This window comes from Heliconius melpomene, chromosome 10 (assembly GCF_056956725.1).
Source record: "Heliconius melpomene rosina isolate 202511_hmr_F chromosome 10, ASM5695672v1, whole genome shotgun sequence".
NCBI lineage: Eukaryota > Metazoa > Arthropoda > Insecta > Lepidoptera > Nymphalidae > Heliconius > Heliconius melpomene.
Window position 1 is genome coordinate 16116014 of NC_140398.1, and position 26000 is coordinate 16142013.

General features: G+C 33.2%; 1 protein-coding gene across 7 annotated transcripts in view; it reads left to right on the top strand.

Annotated features, from left to right (window-relative positions):
- The window catches only part of LOC146535925 (uncharacterized), a 119019-nt gene that overhangs the window by 66654 nt on the left and 26365 nt on the right, over nucleotides 1-26000 (top strand). The gene's annotated exons all lie outside the window — the stretch shown is intronic.

Genomic DNA, 26000 nt, shown 5'->3' on the forward strand with positions numbered 1-26000 from the left:
AATATTTATTTACTGAAATAAATATATTTACTTCAATAAAGTCTTATACTAATCAAATCAAACATGGGGTATAATATATTCACAACACTTTTCGTATGTACTTGCTCTTCGCAAATCTTTATTCTAATGAAGTTCTTTCCTCGAGTTAATGACACATGACAATAGTCGATTGTGATGCTATCAAAAGTCACTCCTCATTACCGCTATCTCATACCGCATCGAGTGATCTTCATTTGCGATATCGCTTGTGCGATGTATGAATGAATCATTTATTGTTTCGGTAATCGTGCGTTGAATGTCCTTTGACATTGTGTTCTTGGTTTTTTTGCTCACACATCGCGTTCTTATCGCAAGAATGAACTTTTCTTAGTAATCAAATTTCATATATATATATGGAAGTGAAACTTAAAAGCACTCTTCTTATTTTTAAGTTTGTTGATTTAATCGTTAGTTTTTTTATTTATTTAAAAATTAATAAGAATGGAGTGTCTTGAAAGTAGTAACGCTATGCTGACTGCTGAGTGTCAAAGAATCTTATTTTAATTTTATGTTTCTTTCTTCAAAACTTAGACACATTGGTGCTGAGTAAATAAAGCCTAGGCCTCAACTTAATGTAACCATACCTCGTGAACACTTATGTTAGAATCATAAACATTTTTAGACTTGAATCCATTACCATGACGTACTGTCGCAATTGCCACATGCTCGAGTTATATGCCGACATTCGCAGAATTAGTGACATAATATTGTAAATATACCATATTGTATGATACTGTACAACTTTATTCACAATACTACAATATTATTTACTACGTATATTTAGTCATTATTATAAATAGGAAACGTCTAGAACAATTATGAATAATGCGCATATAAAATTTGTATCACCATCGCAACCATTAACTTAGAATAATCATAATAGCTGGGGTAAATATAATTATTTTATTAGTTGCAATTAAGCCAGCCTTATGTCTCCTCTCGATAAGCTATAATTCGTAAAGGGGTCACGTCCCATACGATAAAACTCCGCAGCCATCTTTGTGAATCCAGTTATCAGTGTTATCAGCGTTTGTTTACATTGACATGGCTGCTGTTTGCTGACAGCGATAACGATGTTTTGCATGTGGTGTCAATAAAAAACTTATGAAAAAATCTACTGCGTATTATGTACACACATGTGAAATGTTTACTGCCTTATCGGAATTTTGAAAATATGCACTCATACCGTTGGAACTGTATGTATGGTTATGCGTAGGTACTTACATAATATATTTTTGGTTATATTTTATTAATAATTTCAGTATTTAAAATTACTCCCATTATTTTTTCAATATCAACCACAGGTGATAAAAATGTCATATCTCAAGGTAAATTAAGAAATGTAAATAAAAAATTCTGTCCCCTCATACTACGACCGACAGAGAAAGCTAAAGGAGATATCTCGTTCAGAAGGTTCATCAAATCAGATCAAATGATCACATAATCACATGAAAGAAATGATCTTAGGTCGTCTCCGGCGCGTATCATTGACGTCAAATTACTTTCCGATATCTAAACACCTCATCAGCGTTACATAACGTGACTGTGCTATTTATTTGTGATATCCACTATCTTAATTGATCATTTAAAAACATTACAACGCGTGTAGGTAGCAATAATATTACATCAATATTTAGTTTCTCGTCAAAATATTTGTCTTGCTCTAATATTTCGCATATCATAAACCCAACCCACTGCTCAAATCAGAGTTGTTTACATCCTATATTCTCAAACAAGGTTACGTAAAGCTCCTGGCTCCTCGGTTGGTACGGAATACAAATGTATTCTCATTCACAGTTAGATAATGTTCGAAAAGTAGTTCATCAGTTCAAGGATCACAAAATTCTGCTGCTTGTTCCAGATAAGGCTGATGTTTGTGTGCCCTTTATTAAGTTGCTAACCAAATTGTTTACGTACATTCAAAATTATGACTTACGTAACGTGAGATAACTGAATGTGCCCTTCGAATTAAAGTATCAGGGTTAAGTCTTTCACAAATATATGATTAATTAATTTTTAAACTCTTGACATTTTGAAAAATGATAACTAGATTATTAATTATTTAAAAAAGAGTAACTAAAATAACTCTTACACTATGTTGTCCATATAATTTAAAATTATCAATTTATGTATCTTATTAATATTCTTCAATTTTATTAAGTGATTCGCAAGGATAAATATTGAAATGTATATAACAAAGAATATGGCATCGCATTCATTTTGAACAAGTGTGATTTCGTCATTTTCATTTTCTACTAACTGTTGACACGTGACACCACATGAGGTACTTTAAGAAAAGATTTATTTCAGTTCTTCCGCGACTATAAAATAATGTAGCTAAGACTTTTGAAATCCGGCCAAATTTAATGCGATTATGAGTCACAAAAAATATGTGGCTTCCTCTAAAACACCAACGACTACCGCATCGCGCATTGCCTCAACCGCATACCGTGATTTATGCATTTTATGGCAAAATACGTTTTTACTACACAATGTTGAAATCTCATGTCGAGCAAAAATTCCCGACACCTCGCAAAACATCTCGTTGATTCGTCTCTTGATATATTAATATGCAAAACTAAATTCAAAATAGTTTTATTTCGCTATAAAACCAGCTGTCACGATTTATGTAAGTGCTCTAAAAACACGCGTGTGGGTTGTTGTCATTCTTTTAAACCAGTCCCAGTTTTATTTTTGTATATTTTTTTCGACGTTCCTCCGCCTGTTCGACGTCTATATTATGAGCGCAGTTTTTTAAGTATCTGTGCCCAAATATCTTGTGTACGATGTTAATTCAATATTTTATTAGATGTCTTAGTTTAAGCTACATGTAAGGGAAAAGTAAATCCAATTGCAACTGTTTCGGAATAGGTAGTAATACCTACTTAACCTACTTACAAGTGAGCTTTGTAGTAGGGCTTCGATACCTTATTATTTCTTACTCAATTGAACATTTGAAGTGACTTGTTTCTCTTCTTATGTAAATAATTTATTCGTTTAAATTAGACTGATGAAGTGAATGGCGGTCGTTTCAAATGTTACACTCTATGGTTGCATCACTATATTGTGATAATTTATAAAATTTCTTAATTTTAATATAGTCAAACGCTTAGGATAGGTTGCACCATCCAGCACGTTAACAACATGACAAAGTTGGTAAATATACCAAAAGCGGAGAATAGAGTAACTAGGCTTCTCTTTGTTCTTGGCGAAGAGACACAAAAACAATGTATCGTAGCTACAATAGTTATCCTATAATTTAAAAAGCATTTACTGAACTTTGTAGTTTATCAAAAAAAAGTAATTATTATTATATGATTGATGTTACCACCAGTGCATCATAATTTGTGAAGCGACATTAGCTTTATGATGTCATCGCAAATGATATCACCTTCCGCTGTAATGTCATAGTTCATTTTCAATTTAAGTTATTTCCTTGTATTTATTATAATAAATTGCAAACTGCGCCAAAGTCTTACACTCGAGCAAATCTATCATATTGCGTGCAGATGGCGCCCATACTGTGCCCATACCAATGGTATTTGGGTATATGACCTTAAATAAGCTTTACATTTTGTAGCTTTATATATTGTCCATATATTTCTTTAAATAGACGAATAAAGCTTATCGCTAGGCTGATAGTGATAAGTTTTTCGGTTCTTTTTGGTGAATGTTCAGAAATCCTTAGGTATAGCCTCATATCCAATTCAAAAAGAATTATGATATTTCTACAACCCTAATATTTTACATACATATTTGAACTAGTATTAAAAAGTGTAATTCCCTGCTAGATAGGTAGGAGTATATCGAACAGGTAATATTAATATACAGGTTGATGTCCTGGTCGCATGATTACGACACTTTTACGACACTTTTTGCCATTCATATCGTCACAGTTTACCATATTGAGGATACCTATACAGTTTTATTAGTTTCTCTTGGCCAAAACAATTTGTTCGCCGACTTTACGATACTTTCACCAGTTTCTATCGATATATTATATTATTTATGCATAAATTATTATTCTTTAAGGCTTTTAGCGTCCACTCGTTGCTATCTGGTTCGTAGTCAACGCGTAAATACATGCACTTAAACGATTTCACTGCATGTGTCACATGCGCGCTAAGCCATTATTATCTAACTAGTCCTTCTTATAAGGGCGTTTTACTCTCATGCATGTACACAATCTTAATCTGCTTTTCGATGTCGTATACCTGTTCTGTATTTTAATGTTTGCATTATTTTGTTATTGCGAGAAGTGACATTCGTTTGTTCTAATTTGATTATTTATTCGTCATTATATTCGTTGAATGTCGACGGTTGTAAGATTGCCAGATTTTGTTGTATTGTTGTTAAATCGTCTGTCATGTGCCAAATGTCTGTCTATACCTAAGAATTTTCAACATGGAGATAATTTCACCTTTGTCACAACGTCCTATCAAATTTTTACTTAAGATATGAAATATTTTATATAACTAGTAGCTGTACTCATCAAATTTTTATTAAATATTACTACTTGTCCTTATTGAGCAGTAAATTAAATTATTCAAGCTAATCAAGATATGATGATGATGTAATCAACATATGTATATAAATTATTAGTATAAAATATTTATATATATTTTATGATCTACGTATTACGTCATACTCTACGAATCGCTCAGTTTTTATATTCGCACTACGAGTCACCCACCCTGTTCTGGCGCACGGTTCGTACATCGCTCCGTCTTTGTCTGCCGGCCGCGGCGACAGGCAGTCTGGTCGCTCGGAGCGGCCACCGTCGCAAACAAAACCCTAGGTCACGGACGCTGGACATGTTTTCCTCCACGAATCACTACACTCTCCCAGAACAGTTCTGTCGGGGGCCGTGAGTGTCTCGTGAATATTGCGATCTCCTACGGAATTCCGTTTCCGGCAACGAACTAATTTGAATGCACTTGTTGAAGCACTGAACTGCAATGAAAGGAACCACTTTGTTTTATCAGCACCGATGACGACTTTATTGTTAGGTCTCTACTGCCGGCTACCACCTGCCTTGCTTTTTACATTGGTGCCAAAATTGAATACAAAAAATTTCTCCGCCGCACAAAATTAATTATAAAGAAATTCGATAGGCTGAACTTGAAATAGCGTACGTGCCAAGTAATACATTAGCATCATATTTTAAATAGTTACTTATGCCAACATTGTAATTTTAACAGTCGTACAGGATAGAAACATACAGGTATATAAATATATGCATATCGTGAATTATCGTTTATTTTATGTATTTGTTTTATTGACTATAATTAAGATTTTTTACTATAGTATTAAATAAAAATATAAAATATATTCAATTTACCATATCGACGTAAAAGTTTTTTGTTTTGACAAATTACTTGAGTAAATCTCCATAGGTGTGACTATTTTTAGTGATTACAGGACACCACGTTGTTACCCGATTGTTTTAACACGAGTGGTGGTCTTTATTGTTTGTTTTGTTAGTTTTATAGCTTCCTTCTCATCACAGAGAACAGAGGTAGCCTTGTAAATAATCTTCTGAACAATGTTACAGCTAATACGTTGTATTATAAATTATTATTTGCATTCAGTTATGAAACTTGTTGACCCTTTAGTGACTTTAATGAATAAACTAATTAGGTTTTAAAAATATTTAACAAGTATTTTGAGCCATGCACCAGCCTAAATGTTTACGTATATTAATTTCCTAAAACGTGAGCGTCAATACTTTCATGTGACATAGTTAGTGACTGATGTCTTCCGGCCCGATTTTTACACTAATTTCTCTCATGTTCATTGCTTTCAAATAATTTGAATCTTAACGCATGGTAGTAGATCCTATTTTATTACTATATATTGGATACGGCTTCGCTAAGTGTTTTTCACGCCTCCGATTAATTTAGCTACTGAACGTCTACAATAGATGTCTCAAGTGCCAAGAGTGATTTTAAGATCTGTAAGCATGCTATGGTTTGAATATTGATATTCACGACATATTTAAATTAAATTGTATTTTAAATCTGTTTTACATAGTATGCTAAAAAGTACTATACTAAAAAGTAATGACTGGCAATGTTGTGTCGTACTTGTTTTTATTTCTTACTAGATTTTTAGTTTTTAATCGGGTCTTGTTTTGTCACTGTTACAAATAAAAATTACTCCAAAAAAAGCTTGACCCACTCTAATGTACGCACCACCATATGAAAGTTCACTTTTCACAATTTTCATTTTACGACTTAAATTAAATTCAATACCAACTTCTCTCATCTATCAACTCACAATTAAAGTTTACTTTCCAGATTATTCTTATCAACATTTCTTAGCTAGTCCCGCCCAATATAGCCGCTAGTTTTACATTTTTTAAAGTTACCGCTTAGAATCATTTTTATGTTTCAATAAAAACTATTAATTGACCTTTCTCTTTTAAATATTGGTTAAATTAAATAGGAAAGTAAATGATTTATTAGACTTAATTAACAATTTTCGTTCACATTACTCGCGAGTATTCGACGTTATATCGTTTAAATTTCCTACAAAAATTCCATTTAACACCAGAATGACAACTATCTTATTAGTTGCTTCTTAGTAGTTTACGGAAACAATATTGAGCACTAGTTTTAAGTTTTTGTTATCAATATATTAATGGATCCAATTTCAATCTCCAAATCCAAAAACTGTAAAGATTTGATTTTTCTTTCTTCTATTTCTTCATCTTTTTATTTTATATATAGACTTTCAAAATCCCGCCCACCTTTATAAATAATATGGCTAGAAAAATATGTACAAAGGTGCCATATTTTAAATGCAAACAGAACCTTAAAAAATAATTTCTAAGTGTGAACAAAAAGCAATTCATCTCGCATTAACGGTGCGCGCACAAAAAATATTGACGTCACCTCTTGCAAGAACCAGAAAATATAACTACGGCTGTGTTTATGTACCTATATGATTTTGCTGTATCAGCTATGTTATAAGATATATCTTAACTTGATATCTTACTTTGATTCAGGAGACACCGGCAAATTGTTGAGCACCATGTTTACTGAAATATAGCTGAATACATTTTTCTTTTTTTTATATACCTACTTATCTACTCATAAGCGATATAGTTCAAAATTATTTCTAAAAACTATTTTGAACTATTTCTCATTGCGTATGGGTTAATAAAGCCTGGGGGTTGTATTTGATAACGTTTTCAATATATCTATTGTCATCTTTTAATATTTCAAAATGGAATCGTTACCTTTGTTCCTACTATGCAAAATTTTAACTATAGCCGGTTAAAATAAACCCAAAGAACATTCTAGAAAGGTGAAGGAACTTAAAATTTCGAGCGTTTTCAAGTGGCTGTATGAAGATTGCGTACATGCCATGTTATTCGGCAACATTACAGTGTTCCTTACGCACACACATGTGTAAGTTGATTGCACAGTTTTTGTTGCTCTTTTTACTCTGTCCGCAATTTCTTCCATGAAACTTGCCAGAAAAAAACATTATCATTTAACAAAGTACTCCTTTATGATTAATGATTTAAAGTTTATCTTCTCTTCAAATTTTAAGTGATGTTCATTCGCCGTATATTCGGATTCTCATGTGAGTAATTAATTTTATTTGTGACAGGAACGCTGCTAATGATCGTGATTATTTAATGAAAACGTAGTAAAGACCAAAGAATAATTTTAATTGTTTGATAATAATTTATTAGATTTGATTTTGATCTAAAATATTAAGTATAAAGTCAATTTATTTTTAAAACAATCAAAAAATTAGAAGATTAGTTAGTTAGTTAGAGAAAAAGAAGAATAATCGATCACTCATCGCTTACCAAACGTCATATCCATTAACAGCTAGCTAGCACAAATTGACCGCATTGAAAACAATCAAGCGAGACCCAGCATATGTATGTAACACGAGTCCGATGGCATTGAACTTCAAAATTCGCTGCCCACACGTTGCTACGTACGCGAAACAATATAAGTGTACTTACTGCCACTGATTAAAATACGCTTAGCGTTCTGCGTTCTCGGTCGACTAAAACTGATGATGACTGACTGATAATACAGTGAGTGGCTTGGCTCGCATAACAACAAAGACCGTGTAAATGCGGCGATGATGTCAGACCTCCTCTGATCACCGCCTCAGGCTTTCCATTCGCAAAACTATATTCTTATTTTTCTTGTAACCACTCAAATATAAAGAAATAATGATTTTAATGAAACAACTAAATTAGTACTGTGATTTCCTGCTGGCTACCATGACTTGCCAAGTACTGGCTGGAGTGTTGCAGTATCACGGTCATGATCGCCTGTTGTGAGAATTTGAAGCCTTTTTCGAGCGTTTCTTCCAAATTACATTTCATTATGATCGGCTTGCGAAATTTTAAAGTACGTTCTCACTCAATTAAATGTATATTTTTATAAGCTAACATTTTGTAACTGGTCATATTATTTGTTCTTATAATAAATTAAACTAGCTCGGTACACCATTGTATTGTTTAAATGTATTTATATTTTAAGAAACAATAATTATTCAATATTATGCACACAAAAAGTTTGTACCTTTCTAAATAAATTAAATTACATACCTATAGTTAAAACCGTAGCGGGTGAATATTTTAATTTATGCGTCTTCTTTCATACAATAATATTTTTAACAAAATCTTTTATGTATGTGGTAACATAGGTTAGTTCCTTATAATTATGTAAATTGTAATTGTGTTCTATGTGAATGTGTGCTTGCTATGAATTATACGAACACAAATGTTACACGAAATTAACTAGGGCATTATCTACTTTATAATGCTGTTATTATATCTAATTATGTATATTTATTATAATCTGTAATGTAAGTTAGCAAACTTTTAAACCTACAAAAAAGTTTAAACTTTCTACATTTTTTTATATTAATAAGATGTTTTATTTTTTTATATTATTTAGATTTTTCTCTGTAAAAATTACTTAAATTGAATACTGATATATTATTTACCTAATTAAATAAGGGTCGATTAGTTTTAATTGATGAATTTATTAAAATTTTATTCTTTTATACGTGTCCTTAATATAAATTGACAAATTTTGTAAGATATGTACCTATATGTTAATAAGAGTAAGTAAGAGCACACACATTCCTTGCGGATTACCTGGAGAAATGGATTCCACCACACCTAAAATATGTTATATACTTTTGAATAATATTGAAACATTACAAACCGTGAAAATATTTTTATTTAACGCGTAACAGACGTGTATCTTAAGGGAATAGACAAAATAAATCACATCAACTTTCCCTTTTATCTATCAAGAACATGATATTTAGTGACATATGACAAGCAGCTCGTGTCCGACAAAGTTGAGGAAATAATTAATTTATTTCATTACCGTCAGATTTATTTTAATCGCCGCTTCCCCTGCTTAGGTTACGGTCTTCACATTTTGACGCGTTTCGATATTCTTAGAAAATTTGCCCGTTGTGCTAATAACCCCTGTTGCCGTACAACATGTCTTCACTAATGTATTTTAATACTTATAATAGTATGTCTACTTTGTCTTTAGGACCAAACAGAGTATGATAATTTTAGATGTAAAAGGCGGTCATTTAAAATGTGCTCTGATCAAAGAGATCCTGCGGTTGCTGGTCTGCAAGTGACAGCTTACTAATATGCCAGATTATAGGGTTTCCTTTTGTGATTTGTATTGTATTATTTTCTCTGAGTAATTTGGTCACTCTGAGTTATTTTACAAAATAGAATTGATGGATTCAAATCCTACTGGGGGATTCATTTACATTCAATAATAGAAATAGATTTATTAAGTAGTTATTTTATTATCATTTTTGTGCTTATTATATTGTATATAACCATTCCTATGTCACATCTTCGACCATAAGAATTGAAAGTCACTTGAAATTCAGAAATAAAGCTTATACCTATTCTACGAAATTGGCAATAAATAAATAGTTCAAACGACGTTTCGTGCCAGAAACAATTATTGCATGTAATTCCCAGAAGGTACTTTAATGTTGAGTTTTCCGTTTGGCTAAGTGGTCATGCTGAGTTGCCATTGTAAATGATGCCAATCGAACATCAAAATTTCTTCAGATGTTAATTAAAATTATTTGAAATTAGTCAAGTCAATGTATGGTATACCTTAATATTTTAAAAATGTTACAAAATATTATGAATTATTCATAAACTAATAGTATAATCCTTTTACGGACTTATTTCTTATACTGTACATTTTAGATATAAAAAAAATTACAGTTAGTTAAAGAACCAGGTAATGGATATCTAGCATGTATGTGTTATTTATTGTCCAATGACGCGCTAACATCTAAAAACTAGGAAGAGATTAAATAATACGTACGCTATCTTATATTTAACCATATAAAGATGGTAGGAATTCGAAGCTCTTACATTGTTGCCCAATGTCCTTGTTTACATTAATAATACAAGAACTCGAGCACGAATCCTGTTGATTTGTGGCATACAAGACTTCACTTCAAGTGTTCTGGCGAATGCTTTTTAAAATAACATAATGAATAAGTACATTTATCTGGACAAAAGAGACATTGACCCAATTTCGTTAAAATCATCTTTGTTTCGATTAATGCTTGCATTCTAAAAATGATTAACTTTAAGTTTTATATTTATGTATGAAATAATGTTTTTCTATCAAACTATATTGATAAACACTGTGAGTGTCATATTTAAGTTTAATGAGTGAAATTAAAAGCTTAAAACATTTTTCCTTTTCCTTGAATCAAAAATAACAATTCCACTAATTTTATACTCAATTTAAAGTGTAACAGTTATACGTAATTTTGAATTTTTATGAAAGGGAAACCTTAATCGGACTAAATCGGATTAAGGACGTCGAGTCATAGCATCATTTTAATTATTGTCGAAAGATAAACAAACGCTGGCGTAAGAAAATCGCCCACGGTCGAAGCCGGGTTCACATGGATATGCCATTTGATAATCGCAAGTAGATACACAAATTGATAAAAGCAAAGGAATTTTTTAATAGAATTATTTGAGATTCGGAAGGAATCTCAAACGTAATTCTTATTTCATACGTAATTCTTATTTCATATTTATGATCTTTTTATAGAGCGGTGTTAAGTTCCGCCGCTTAACACGCTCTAGAATTCGGCGGGAAAGGGGAAACGAAATTGTCTTGATAGGAGCAGAGTGTCTTAACATCAGGTTCTCAGGTTCTCTCTGCCACTATGTGCTGGTACAGCGTGCAGCTAAAGAAAAGTCATATTTTAAAAATAAAAATGAAATCAACTTCACTTTGTATCCCGCACACATCAGGGTCGGTAGAGGGAACTGTGAGAGTGTTAAGACACGTGCTTTTTATGTAAATTTCCTCCGGAATCTTCGATATTCAATAGGTTTCCGTTTCCCTCTACATCTGTCTCTTCTATTTTCATTTACAATGTTAGTACCACAACACAAAGCCCGTAAAACCCAACAATGTACCCGTTTGGGCATAACTTTGAGTCATGTTTGTGTATCAACGTCGTCACTCCACACCTAAAGTATCTTTACACAATGATCTTGAAGGGCGTGCACCAGAAATATTTATACTTTACTTCAATACTATTTCTTTCAAATTCTCTTAACTAAAACTACTTCGTAAATAATTTTAAATGCTATTAAATTATTGATAATGATAATTTCATATGGTTCTTTTAGCTTATTGAGCCGATCATTATTATGTGACTAGCGGACGCGCGCAGCTTCGCTTGCCTATTTAAGGGTGAATTCTAATAACCCACGAAACATATTAAAATATTTCATTGAACACCAATGAAATATTTTTAAGTCTAAATTTCAAAATTTATAAAAATCGGTGGTGATTTAAAGATTTTTCCATACAAACTTTCAACCCCTTATTTGCACCCTTAGGGGGAGAATTCTAGAAAACGATGAAACACGTGTTCAATTAAATACTTTTAAAAATCTAAATTTCAAATTTTATAAAAATCGGTGCCGATTTAAATTTTTTTCCATACAAACTTTGAACCCCTATTTCACCCCTATAGGGTTAAATTTTTTCAAAATCCCTTCTCAGTGGATGTCCAGATTACGAAAGTAAACTTTTGTCCAAATTTAACATTTCTACGCACAGCGGTTACGGCTGTGCGTGCGTCTTACCTCAGTCAGTGAGGACAAGTCCTTTTTTTTATATATACTCGTATATAGATAATATGTGATTTATTTATTATTATATCAGCCATAACATATACTATAATTGATACTTCAATTACAAAATTTGAAACATGAACTCCAGAATGATTGTTTTTACAATTATTTTCTTTATGAAAATACAACGTAAAAGCATTAAGTATTTAGCTGGCAAATAAGTACGTGTCACGACTGGCGCAAAATAACATTGTGGAAGTAATCGGATACTAGCGGTGATCCTATGTCAAAGGCTTTATCGCATTCTTTCCAAACATTCAAAACAACATACCACAGCACATAGCATCGAAACTAGTAGAAATATTCTTAGCTCTAGCTCTATAGCTCTACCAATGAACCGCTGCGTGATATTATTTGGCACATGCAATCTAAAATCGGCCAGCTTCATTTTATGCACTAAAGCTCAATCCAATATACCTGCCCCCGGAATAGATTTGTATGACGGAGCACGTGGACCAATCGAAACGCCGCCCATTGAGAATTGTTGAATAATAAAATTTAATTCGTGTCGGAGGAAGGCTATTTCAATTAATTTGGTGCCAGGAACTGGCATTTCTGTTTTGACTTATCAACGAGGAAACTCTACCATGTTAAATAATCTTGTACTCGTATTGTAAATAAATAGCATTCTCTTGTTGTGTTGCTCGCTTGTTTTTGTAAATTTCTTTTTAAAAAATAATAAAAAAAAATAATTTATATTTTTTCCCTAAAAGTAAGTGTATATATTTCTGCGAAATGCCCATCAAAATTGACATGCCAACAGTTAACACGAAATAGCAGTGCCCCGATTGCAAACATTCACTTGTAATGAAAATAATGATGGAAGCTTGCGCCACAGATCGGGCTGCGCGTGCGCCGTTTGCCGATAGCGGGAAATTGCCGACACTTGCGTAAATACGGTAGCCAAAGCCGCCGGCGTTAAAATTAAACACTCGAGATAAACTCGCGCCTATATAAGCTTTCTTGATCTCTATCTCTTGATATCATAATACTGACTCTGATTTGAATGTGCAATGGCGCGGATATCTCGCTTCCATTATCTTACAATATATATAATTTTAATATTTTATTATACAGATGAACATTTTTTGTGTCTATAGTATAAAAATTGTATTTTAAATATCGTTTGTTTTTGCATATTATGTCGATATTCATTAGTGATACCTATAGATATATAGGTAGTTTTTAAATATATAATGTAATCTAACAAGTACATTTATAAAAATAATAGGAATATTAATGTGTTTTGTATTTTATTATGTTTTCCTTTAAACAGTGTCGCTGCTGTCTAGTTGAAAGCCGAACGTTTTCATGGAATCACAAGTAGGCCACATGCATTTTCTAGATACATGATAACCATACGCAAATAAAATTGTATTATAAACGAACACTACTGTAGTTGTTTGGAGATAGTCATAACATTTAAATAATATGTTGATGTGTAAAATGATACAATAATATATAACTGATGTTTAAAATTTATTGTAGTTTGTATATGTACCAGGTATGTATATAAAATGGCTTATTTACTGTAATAACATATGGAAAATCCTCTATCTATTATCGTAAATGTTTATTGGTGAGTAATTTATTTGGTCAAAGTTACCAACTTCGACCTTCGCCAATGAATCTTTTTTGTGGTCAATTACGTAAACATTACGTTTGTGGTTTGGTTTACAGCCGAGGAAAAGTTGAGAATGACTGGACGTGGGAATCATTAGCTGTTAGATTTTCTTATGACTGTCTTCTATACGTAATGTTTTATTTTTTACTATCGGCCCGCACGCGACTTCACCCGCTAGGTCTTCACAATTATTTATTTACTAATCTGAATTATTTTTGTGTTCTAATACCTAATTTTTTTTTTATTTTAAAAATAATATTCATTCATTAAAAGCTTAAATTTCAACCAATTCAATAATAATATTATTGTATAGCAATTTAGTCGAACCAAATGCTTATATTGATATAAAGTCAAAGTGAGGTTTTTTTATTTATAAAACGATTTAAATAATACAAACACTAAAAGTTAAGGGATGTTTGCCTAAATACAAAAACGAAAATTGGACTTAAATTGCTTTAGTTGATTCTGTTACGCTTATAATTAAAAAAATATATTGTTTTAAGTTTTATTACATTGATACATGCCCTCAATAATATATTTTGTCATATATATTTGTTTGTCTAATTCTTCAGTTACTATTTTGTTATTTGTATAGATTTATTTATTTTAGGAAGCAAATATTAACGATCGTCTTTGAAAAATTAAATACTTTAACTAAATATTTTTTCCTACGGATAAGTAACTGCACATCAGTAGATGTGCATTATTTGATCACTGAGTAATACTCTGGTGCATCTGTCGTTCGTGGAAATCTTCCAGGACATTGTCGGGGACCGGGAACAATCTTCTTAGAACTTAGTCGCCTTGTTGCCCTTCTTCTCGGCTTATTGCTTAGCATTGTCAAACGTCACGACACTTGCTGTGTCTATGTCACTTGGACTTCCTTATTATATTATAAAGATATATAAGCTATATATAATAATCTTATAATAATCTTAAATGAGTAGATAATATTTAAACTATACACATAATAAATCTCTTATAAGTAACATATTGACTACAGACTAAATTAATTATAATTATTCATAAAGAATATACACTCTAGGTATTTTTTGTGACTGCAAATTAATTATATTCACAAAGAAATTAAAGTGTGCAACCATCGTCTATAGAAATATGTAGTGATTGGTGATCATTAGACAAATTCCGAGCACCACTTATAACTATAGCAAAAACTGTTTTGCGTCATTTCACCGCAGCTCCGATGGATGGAGTGTTCCACCGGTGTGACCGCCGCTCTAGGGGACGTTGACCGTGGTCTTACTTTAGGGGATTCAGTACGAGAGCTGCGAACACGTGACTGAAAGTACTTTTAAAAGTATTCCTCATTTTTTCTTACCTTTATAAGTAACGCTAAAAAACGTAACCCACTTTACGCCTGGCTTACATTGATTGATTTGATGTTGGTATTACTTACAATAATTTATGTGCGTTGCTTGTTATTACTTTATTATAACTAGGTATTATATTTTATTTCAAGTGAGTTTTTACGTAATTGTTTTTGTTTTCCTTGAAGGTGAAATAAGCGTGTTCTTATTACTCATTCGAACGAAAGGTATTATGGACTATGGTACCTAAAGATATTAATTACGTTACGTTGGAAAACGTTAATAAATTTAATGTTTTACGCAACGTATACTTTTTATTTATATCTGATAACCGATGGGTTATTTCATAGTTATCAATTGTTATTTTTAAGGAAAGGTAAATATTTTTTGAGTGATCTGCATGTATGTATATCAAGGTGTACACTCGTCGTTATATGTAATAACGTAGTACGGCTATAGCTATAGATATCGTGGTGAGCGGATATCGGGTGCGCGCTGAGCACGCGGTGCGAGCGCGTCCAGTCAGAGTGCCGCCGCGCCGCCAAACAGACGCACGCGAGACCTGCACGTGCAGCCGCACCACTAGTACACAACAGGTCCATCACTGAAACCAAACTCGGGATCCGTCGTCCCGCGGACCTCACTGTACGAACGATGTCCATTTGCATGTACCTATTCTGTCCATGGTTTTTTCTCGTAATGTACCTTGCGTTTCTCATGCTTGACGTGTGAGAGGGTTGCCGCTGAGTCGAACCGCTAAAGCGCAGGCGCGTCGCCGCGATCGATACGGGCGCGCGTGGCCCCTGCCCGAGTGCCCGCAGGCTGGCCGCGGGTGTCGCGGGAGTCGCGGGTGTCGCCGGTGCAGCCGCGTGCCGGAGCGCCGCTGGGTGCTGTAATGCGCGGCTGACCGCGTCGCCACGATCGCTCCGCACGCGCCGGGCACGCGGCCGCGCGGCGCCATGAGCGCGGCCACGCCGGAGGTGCGCGGCCCTCCGCACGACGCCGCCTCGCCGCCGCCGCCGGTGGCGCTGCCGAGGATCAAGCCCGAGCTAGGGCTCAATGATGCCACACTATTCGCAGTCTACTGTTTCATTAAAAACTTTATCGGGTAAGTCTTGTGGTTTATGCCGTTGATGGATAAATGTTCCACGTCTGATGTGGCGTGGCGAGAAATAACGATTTTAATCGTGATATATTAATTTAAAAAATTAAATGTAGTTTGTTACCCAGCTTGTAACCACAATGTCAATTTGTGACATGATCTTTCTTTATTTGAAGTACATTATTAGGTACCCACCTAGAAAAAATTGCCGCTAAGTCGGCAGAGCTAGAGCGTTAGAAGTTAATATACATATATACAAAAAATATATAAACGGTATATGCCTTTGAGATCCTAAGACTATTCGTTTACTGTCACGGTCTTGTCTTATATTTTTCACAAATTTCTCAACAGTTGCTCTAAATATATTATGTTATACATAAAATGATTTAGATAATGATATTTTAAGAATAGAGAATAGAGATACATAAGTAATTCTTGTAATTGAGTATAGTAACCGTAGTACGATATTCATCGAAAAAAGAATTTGATTCCAACTGAATTATAGTCCTTAATAATAATAAAAATATTATATAATAACTCATAATATATTTATTTATGCATTATTATCTCATAAACGTGACATAATGTACCGTATGCAATGTACAAACTGAACAAATAACATTTGCAAGGTCGTTGTATTATTTTTTATAAATATATTTATAGTCCAACTGTTTTGGATTGGTAATGAATTAATTAATCGGTCAAGGAGTGTGTTGTGTTGTAATTCTGAAAATAGTGACAAATATATATATATATATATATATATACGTAAAATAAAATTGTAAATTGTAATACTAATTACTATTTTATTACTTTATATTCAGAAATCCTTGAGTGAGTTGAGTACTTCAAAATTTAATTAATAAGAATTGAAACTTTAAATAAAATTTATGTCCATATTTATTCTGTTAAAACTGTTAAAAATTCTGTTAAAATTAATAAGAATTGAAACGTTAAATAAAATTTATGTCCATATTTATTCTGTTAAAACGAAAATTTTACAACAGAACAAAAATCTTTCATTGATCATATGATTCCTATGCAATTTTGACCTAAACTATAACAATTTTCAATACTTTTCTAACAACCGTAGTTTCAGATAAGCCATTCGAACAGATATGTGTCCAACCTTGAGCGGAATACTAACTGCCCACGCCTGTATTTGTTAACCTTTATAAGGTGATAGCTATTTTAAAACGCTATTTATTTTATCAATATGTTAGTTTTTGTTGTCAGCAGATTTCGATCGTTTTACGTGATACTTTTTGTTAAGTTTTCAGTTCACTTTTATCTGTATATTATTTTATCTTTCAATAAGTTGCCTCAATACTGTTTATAACCAAAAGTAATATTATAAGAAAATATCCAAATACATTTCAAACAAACAATCGCCTCATTAACTATGGAAATGAATAATTTATGATTTTTTTCTATGTGATTTATGATTACTTGTTCCTAAGAGCTATTGCCACTGAGTTTTTACTTATGTTAATATGAATCATGCTTATAAATAGATACTTTTACTTGCTTGTTTTTACAGAGCATTATCTAAAAAATAAGATTTTCTTAAATAATAATTTAATCAGAAATAGCCAGTCTACTAATACTGGCCGTGCCGTCGTAGGGCAGGGGCCCAAGTGTTTCTCTGTAAACGTGACAGGTTGTGGGTTCGATTCCCACTCGAGAAAATGTAATAACTAATATTTTCATTCAGCTTTGGTGTAGAGGCAGAGTGCGGCGTTGAGTCAACATACAATTCCTCCAGAAATCGGCGGAAAGTGTCTTAATGGAAACAGAGTGTCAGCACTAGGTTCTGCGTACCCTGCTATCTGCTGGATACAGCGTAAAGGTGAAAAAAATAATTAGAAATAAATTTATATATCACTGGACACAATAGACAAATTAAGATAGACGAACATGTTCCTGTGAACTCTTTCTTCTAGCCGATTGCATTGACCGACTTGGCAGTTGGCCAGCATCACTTGTACTTCGCAAATGCATTTGTAATTAACGCACTGCACTGGCTTTTCATTTTACACGACTAAAGAGAATGTCGTCCTATTTACCTTGTGGCAGGTGCTTGATTTAATGTCTGCGTGTTCATTTTTACTAATTAACCTAACCTTGCACCTATCTAGATGCAAAAAAGTTGATTAGAATATTTTTATTTTATACGAGTTCTAGATTTCACACATACATTCATACACTTGCAAAATGTGTCTTAATGTTATGCGTTAAAAATAAAAACTAAAAACTTAAAATTAAACGTAAGCTATTTTTTTTAAGTCCTCACTAAAAGAATGAATATTTAGCATATCTGTCCATATTTTACAAGTTGGAATTTTGGATGTTTTCCTTGGAAAATTATTAAAAGTCGTATATGTACTTTTATTTATTAGTCTACCATACTATTTCTAACTTTACGCATTGTTTCGAGCGGGGACTCGGAAAACACAGCTCTAACGCTATATCATAGCTCTTTTGTTTCACCTACTGTCATCAACCTCTTCATACACGTCCTTCTGTGGATTCCCCATGTTTTGCATATAGGTACCGTTGAGTCGTTCTCCAGTATCATTTGTCATGTTTTGAAAGGTTATACGAATAAACTTTCAGTTATAGTACCACTATATTTTTTAAGAACATAAGAAGTTATTATTATTAATGTTGATATATTGCACATATTATGTTAGCTGAACATGGTACATGCATACTCAGCTACACATTCAACACAATCCTATTTTTCCAACAAAACAATTCCGTAGTGGTGCAGCGGTACAAGGGTGTGTGTAACGCGACAGGTGTAGGTTCGATCTCCACTCGAAGAAGTGAAATATTTATCTACGTTTTAGTATATTTCCATTTCTTCGCTCTGGTGTCGAGGCAAAGCGCGGCGTTGAGTTCTGCCACTCAACACACAAAGCCCCCAGAATTCAACAAAGTGCCTTAACACTAGGTTCCATCTGCCTACCCTGCTCTGTGCGGGATACAGCGTGAAGCTGATTTGATTTCGGATATTATCTACTGTACACAGCAAGGCTTATATAGAATTACACGATGCATTTGAAACGCATTTGATTAGCGGGTGAACTTAGGATGCAAACTATAGCTTTGTTCTATTAGCTATCATCACTTTCACAATAACAAAAGGGAAAGTCGGTGGCGCTCGCTCCCTTGCGGTCAGATTAGCTCGAGCTATTGAACACCTAATTCTTCTTGTTCGTTTCATTTCACACTACCTAATGATTGCTCTCTAATATCTCTTGGTTTCACCTTAGCAACATTTGTTGTACTACGCCTTAAAACTATCCATGTATAGGCTAGATTTGTTTGTATTCATCTACAAAACGATATATTTTTTTACCATATTTCTTTTGTATTATGTAAACTGACACATAATATCTTACATAAGATCCACTGATAGCATCGACAGCACGTATATTGATTTTATCAATCTTTATATTAATCTTAAACATAAATTCTTTCAGCGAAGTCGTATTTTGTTATCTAATAAGACATTTTTGTCACGTCGTACTAAAAGCGTACCTATATAAAGAAAAATATGTAATTACCGAGAAAAAATTGTGGCTTCTAAAGATGGCCTCATTAGTTTTTCCTGTGTTTAAATCTCCAGTCATCTCTTTATGTTTTTACTTTTAAGGCATGTTTCGTCACCTCAGACAGAAATTGTTTCACAGCTCATTATATTTTATTTGGTGATCGTTCAATTTGCTTAAATTGGATATAGTTTCCGTTGACCATACTTAGAAGCGTTTTTTAAGTGTCAAGTAGACATCCACGCAGCATGTTTTATAAATCAAATTGCAACGGAACATGATGCACTTGCAGAATGAAAGTTCTAAAGCTGCGGAGTCCAACTTTCATTGTGATATCACAGACATTATTAATTAGATTACTTGCAAATATAATACCTTAATGATCGTAGAAAGCTCTGTCAACGGTATCGCGTGAATAGGCACCGTGCATCGACAATGGCTCCGCTCGTCAGGTCCAGCTCGGACCGCCTATCAGCTGTCGGCTCTCGCAACGATGCGTTTCGATATGATGGGAGATAGTGCGTGTCATTACAACTGCACGTAACTCGTAACGAACCTTGCGTAATCTACGCTGCGTTAACACATTTCGCATTCGAATACTTGTTATATCATTTTATTAGTATCATTAGATTCTATCAACTGTGTTTAATTAGTAAGTTCATGTTGTTGTTGTTGTTGCGAACAATCAACAAGAAAATTGTTGTTTTTTGCTTTATTTATATCCGATACTATAGCTATTGTTCAAGTCACACGCGCATGACTGTCTCTTAGTACTACAGTGTATTGATGTAACTATCTTCCTATGTCGACTTTACCTATTCAACATGTACATGCGTTATTTCAATGTTAATTATATGATAATAACGTAAAACTACTAATAATCATTTAAACTTATAAAAAATTATAAACTAATTTAAATTCATAATTAACTTTGTAATGTTATAGTAATTATATATGTAATCAGTAGTCCAGATCGGATAATATTTAATACGGTGCATTCATATGCATTTGCTTTAAATATATTATTAGCTTACATATTGTTAGCTTCATCCCATTCATAATACTGACGTGTCCCCAATGTTATTTGTACTGTGACGTTTCACCTGTTCATACTATTATGTAGTTTATTTATAACACTAATAAAATTACATAAAATTTTATGAATTACAACAAATTTCATGTTGACTAATCTAGATTATGTTGTGCGTGTAGCATTGCATTTGATGTGTGTAGAGCCTTGTCAATTAAGTCGATTTTTTAATATTTGTTTTATTTTCAAAGAATTTTCATGTTTGTTTGTTATATTTTTTGAAACTCAAAAATAAAGGCTTCCTTTTTCTTTCTATAAAAAAACTGGTTTTTTACGAATCATAATAAAATTTCTGTCACTTCAATTAACTTGTCAGATATTTTTTTACCATTTGTTAATACTTCCTTATATAAGTATATTGTATATCTTTTTATAAGTAGGAGTTTATTTAGTTAATATATTTCTCCCCTCTTTTAATGGGCTGCAATCTGCAAGCAAGCTTTGCAAATAATAGACGGAAAACAATGGCAGCCCATCAGCGGTTTTCAATTTAATTAAGCTTAAATCAATCCTTATATTGCTAGATTTTAATTGTGAAGCATTAAACTAGCTATTACGAGTTATCTTTTTTAACTATAGTTTTATATATTTTATCTTAATTAGTATTTAATCTTAAATAATTATCATCTTGCTTTGATAGAAAGAGAGTTCCAAATATGTTTCATTTCGCGCTTTATTCCTTATTTAGAAAAGTACGCAAGGGGAACCTAGTATTAAGTCTCCAATCTTTACCTAATAGTAAAGTTATATATTTTTTAATTATTGGAATATATTTTAAATGAAGAAATAAAACTTTAATATCTTTAGATATACCTTTGTATATCCTTCATCTATTAACAAATGTCGCGAAAGTTATATGCCATCGTATAAAAATCGCCTTGCGTAGTGTTGCGCAACGTCGTTGCATCTGCAATTTGCTCTGATGCATACTTAAAACTTGTTGCGTATGTTTGCGTTCACTTTTATAAGATCATGTACTATTACAAGTTCTTTCTAATCCACAATGTTGGCCTAACACTTCGGCTCTTACACCTTTTATATTTTAAAATTCTCAAGTATTTGAAGACACGAGGATAAAACCGCAATAACTATCCTATTTTTAGATTTAAATGGTTGATAATTTATAGAATTTTGGGGGTTGCTAAGTTTAACTTATTTTTGTATAATTAAAGACGAATGAATACCCGTGAAAAGCTAAATTAATATCTAAACACAATTTAACGTCAATCAACACAAATCGTTACGTGATTACTTAGACATCTCATCTCGTATATTGATTGACGTCGCCACAAGCCATGGCGCCACCCTTCCATGCCGACCCATTCACGCAAGGACGCCGGGAATAGGGACGCGCACACTCAGTGTGTACACGAATTCTGCGAACGGAAGACGTCTTTCACTTAAAATTCTAATAAAAAATAGCGCGAAAGTGAATAAAGGTGCCCCCCGTAACAGTGACCAGCCAGCAGGTGCCCTGGAGGACCATTTGAAACACCATTTGTAAGTTATCAACGCAACGTATCGAACTCTCGGCCTTTGTGACGCTTAACTAGGTCACGCTTCCGCGTCCTCAACCCGAATACTTTTTATCCACATATAACATGCTGTTGTTCTGCTTTCATTTTACCATTTTAGTATAGTTTTTAATTAATATAATATATAAAGGAACAATAATTTATATAATTTAATAATTATAAACTCAATTACTTCTACTACCAGTTCCTTTTCCTGTATTATTATTAGTAATTTATTCAACAACGGCGACATAAATTTCACGTAATTGTTTCATATACAATAGGTTTTTGAATCGGGAAGCCTGTGTTCAGAAAGTAAATCGATTATATGAAATAATAATTGTCAGTGCGAACGCAATTTAATTAATATTGGTATCTATTGATCTCGAATGGTTTACAAGATTTGTTACAAGACATATATTTACTAGAGTCCCGGAAATTGAACGGACTTCCTCCGAACATTGTAATATGGTCGGAAGCATTAGCCTCTACGCCTGTCGATTACGCTCCGATAATCTTGATATTCTCATTCTCCGATTGGAGAAAGTTCTGTAACTTCCATATAATAATGCTCTTGTTCATTTAGAACTTGATACTTGTTGATCCATGGAAATATATTGTTTCACAATTACACAACGCGGCAATTGTTGTTGCTTGTACAAACATTTTTAATTCATTCAATCTATTTATCCATATTTTCTCGCTAAGTGTTTGGTATTTTAAGTCCTTAAAATTTTCCATAATTTCAATATATTTTCTCAATTGTTTCATTAAATAATTACGATTAATACAAGTTCCCTTACACATCCATTTTAACTTTTAAGATTATGAACTTTATAAATTTATGTAAATTATCACAATTAGTTGGAAGTTTAATCACATAGCTAATACATCGAATTTCATTAATCTTAATAGATCAGTATTAAATATATAAGCATAAGATTATATTGAACTGTAAATATAACAATATATTTATTTGTTTATTGTCATTTATTTCATTGTCACATCGGAAACAAATATTTCATCCCGGTTTATTATAGTCGACGCTGCTGTCGTAGCGCGCTCGCCCGTCCACACTTCCTGTGGCGTCAGGTGGTGCTATTTCTACCTCTCCGTGAACCGACCCGCCGCACGATTCACGTTCAAAGTCGGTTATTTTAAATTTGAGAACAACTTCTCTTTTAATTTTTTTTCTTGTTGGTATATTTTGACACAGTGAATGAAATTGATTAATACTCGAATCAGGGCCATTCCTCTCCAAACATTCCAAATAAACAACGTACCCGTAGTAAATATTTTTAAATTTTCCTAAGCCTTGCGAAACTTCCCGCATTCCATCTAAATACTATTAATACGAAAGCTAGGCAATAATTTATCCGCGATTAAATTAGACGTCCACAAACATATTCCCGCCTAAATATAAACGAAATATTTGTTCGCGTACAGTCCACCTTGCGCACTCATCGGGCACTTATAAAAAGCGCGAGGTCAGAGTCTACTTCGGACGCACAGTGGTGTACTCGCACGCGACCCGTAAACACGCCCGTGTCGATATCGATGCTTCGTTATCCATCACGTGGAAGCAACATCAGTGACGTCAGGTGGCAATGCAACCGCCGCGCCAATGCTTCTTGGCAAGACGATTGATTGAGGGATCTCCGACACTAGTGTGCGTGTCGCAGCGGTGATAAGTCGTGTCCGTATGGTGCAAACACTGATGGCAGAGTTGCGGGTGCTGATAGGGAAGAGGGCCCCGCCCGGGAGCCCTCTCCCTATGACCCCGCCCGCCCAGCACCACTATACGAGGAGAGATCTAAAGACTAACCTGCATCGACACATGAGTATCGTCCTCGACAGGTCAGTAACAGTGATGTCTCCAAGCACATGCTCACTCAGTATATATTTGAAGACATAAATCGTTCAAACAATAAACGTAATGGTTAATGCTCGGCAGTAAATTTTACTATAAACCATTGCAAGTTCCTGTTGCGACACCGAACGTTCCGTATTTCGTAACCCCAGCCTCAGCGGTTAAAAGAAAGGCCGTTATAACAATCGTGTCTCAAGGTAACGTCGAACCACCTATCACCGCCGCTCCCTCGCCGTACGCCGTAGGTAATATACGTTAATTATAGTATTATGAATAAAATAATTTAAAACCCGTCAATTGATAGATGCTAGGTTCTCAATCGCACATGACGAGGTGATTGGTCGACTTGTCTATTATGTCTGTGGAACAATGTGTACTTGCGACGCTTCTAGACTATTCCTCGAGCTGTATAGCTATTTGTAAAGTTTACATGTTCTCATGTTGTAATTATGAACTAATGATTATTATACCTTACACAACTATAATATAATATAATATAAACAAACATAATTTGATGTTTAGCAATAAGTCTTTAAAACAATACGTGCTTATCATTTCCATAAATGGGTAATTCATCTAAGTTCTCGTAAGTACCTATACTAAATTGAATAAATTGAGATAGAATAAATAAAAAGAAGTATCTTGTTATTGTACGTCCAGATTAATCTTACATCTATTCCTTTGACGATATAATTAAATATAAGTAATTAAGTATCAGTAGAATTATTATATAATCACAATATTTGAGTATATAACGCCACACCTACAAAAATATTAACGTTCTTATTGTTATCTCGAAACTTTACAAATGTTGGTACATTTTTGTAAATTTCATTCTGATACGTTTTATTGATAATATACAAACATTGTAAGTTTCTAATCAAGGACTGTTTCGTTACAAGTTATTTTTAATGTGAGCCTAACCTTAAAAGACGTTGCTAATAATTCACACAATAAATATAGTAAAAATTAAATTGACGATAGGTATATAGGAGGCGTGCCCAACACGTTGCCAATGTTTTGTTGTCGCCCGTGCCACATGCCTCAATTATGTTGGCATGTGTCTTGATTTATCTATTTTACCTGAAGGATTTTTACACGAAATTAATTTAAAATATTATTTCATAATTCGATATGAAAAGTACTGATTTTTATTGTTCATTTTATTTGAGGTAATGGTTTATAATTATAACAGAGCCTGAAATCTGGCCAAATATCTGATTTATTACAAATATTGATTGATAATCGTTTCATCTACTTCTGTCTGCAAAGACTACTGGGCTGCCCATTGTCCAATAAACAAACGCACTTTCTTACACCCCTAAATGACCAGACTATCAAACTCTGGCAAAGTATACCTGCTCTAACTTTGTCTATGAGGGATAACAAAATAAATTATGATTACATAATAATAGGATTATTAAAAGGATATTTAAAAAGTGTCGTTTCAGGGATTCAGTTTGCTTGTTGAACTTTTAATACTAGTGTTTACTATGTTCCTTATATCGATACCGATATAAGGAACATAGTATATACATATGGGTATACACCCATAATATACTTACGAATAATCCAAATGATGATTTTATACATAATGTATAGACATTAACATTTATTTTAGATTTAGTTTATCTTATTCTCAAGATACAAATGAAATCATGATTTATA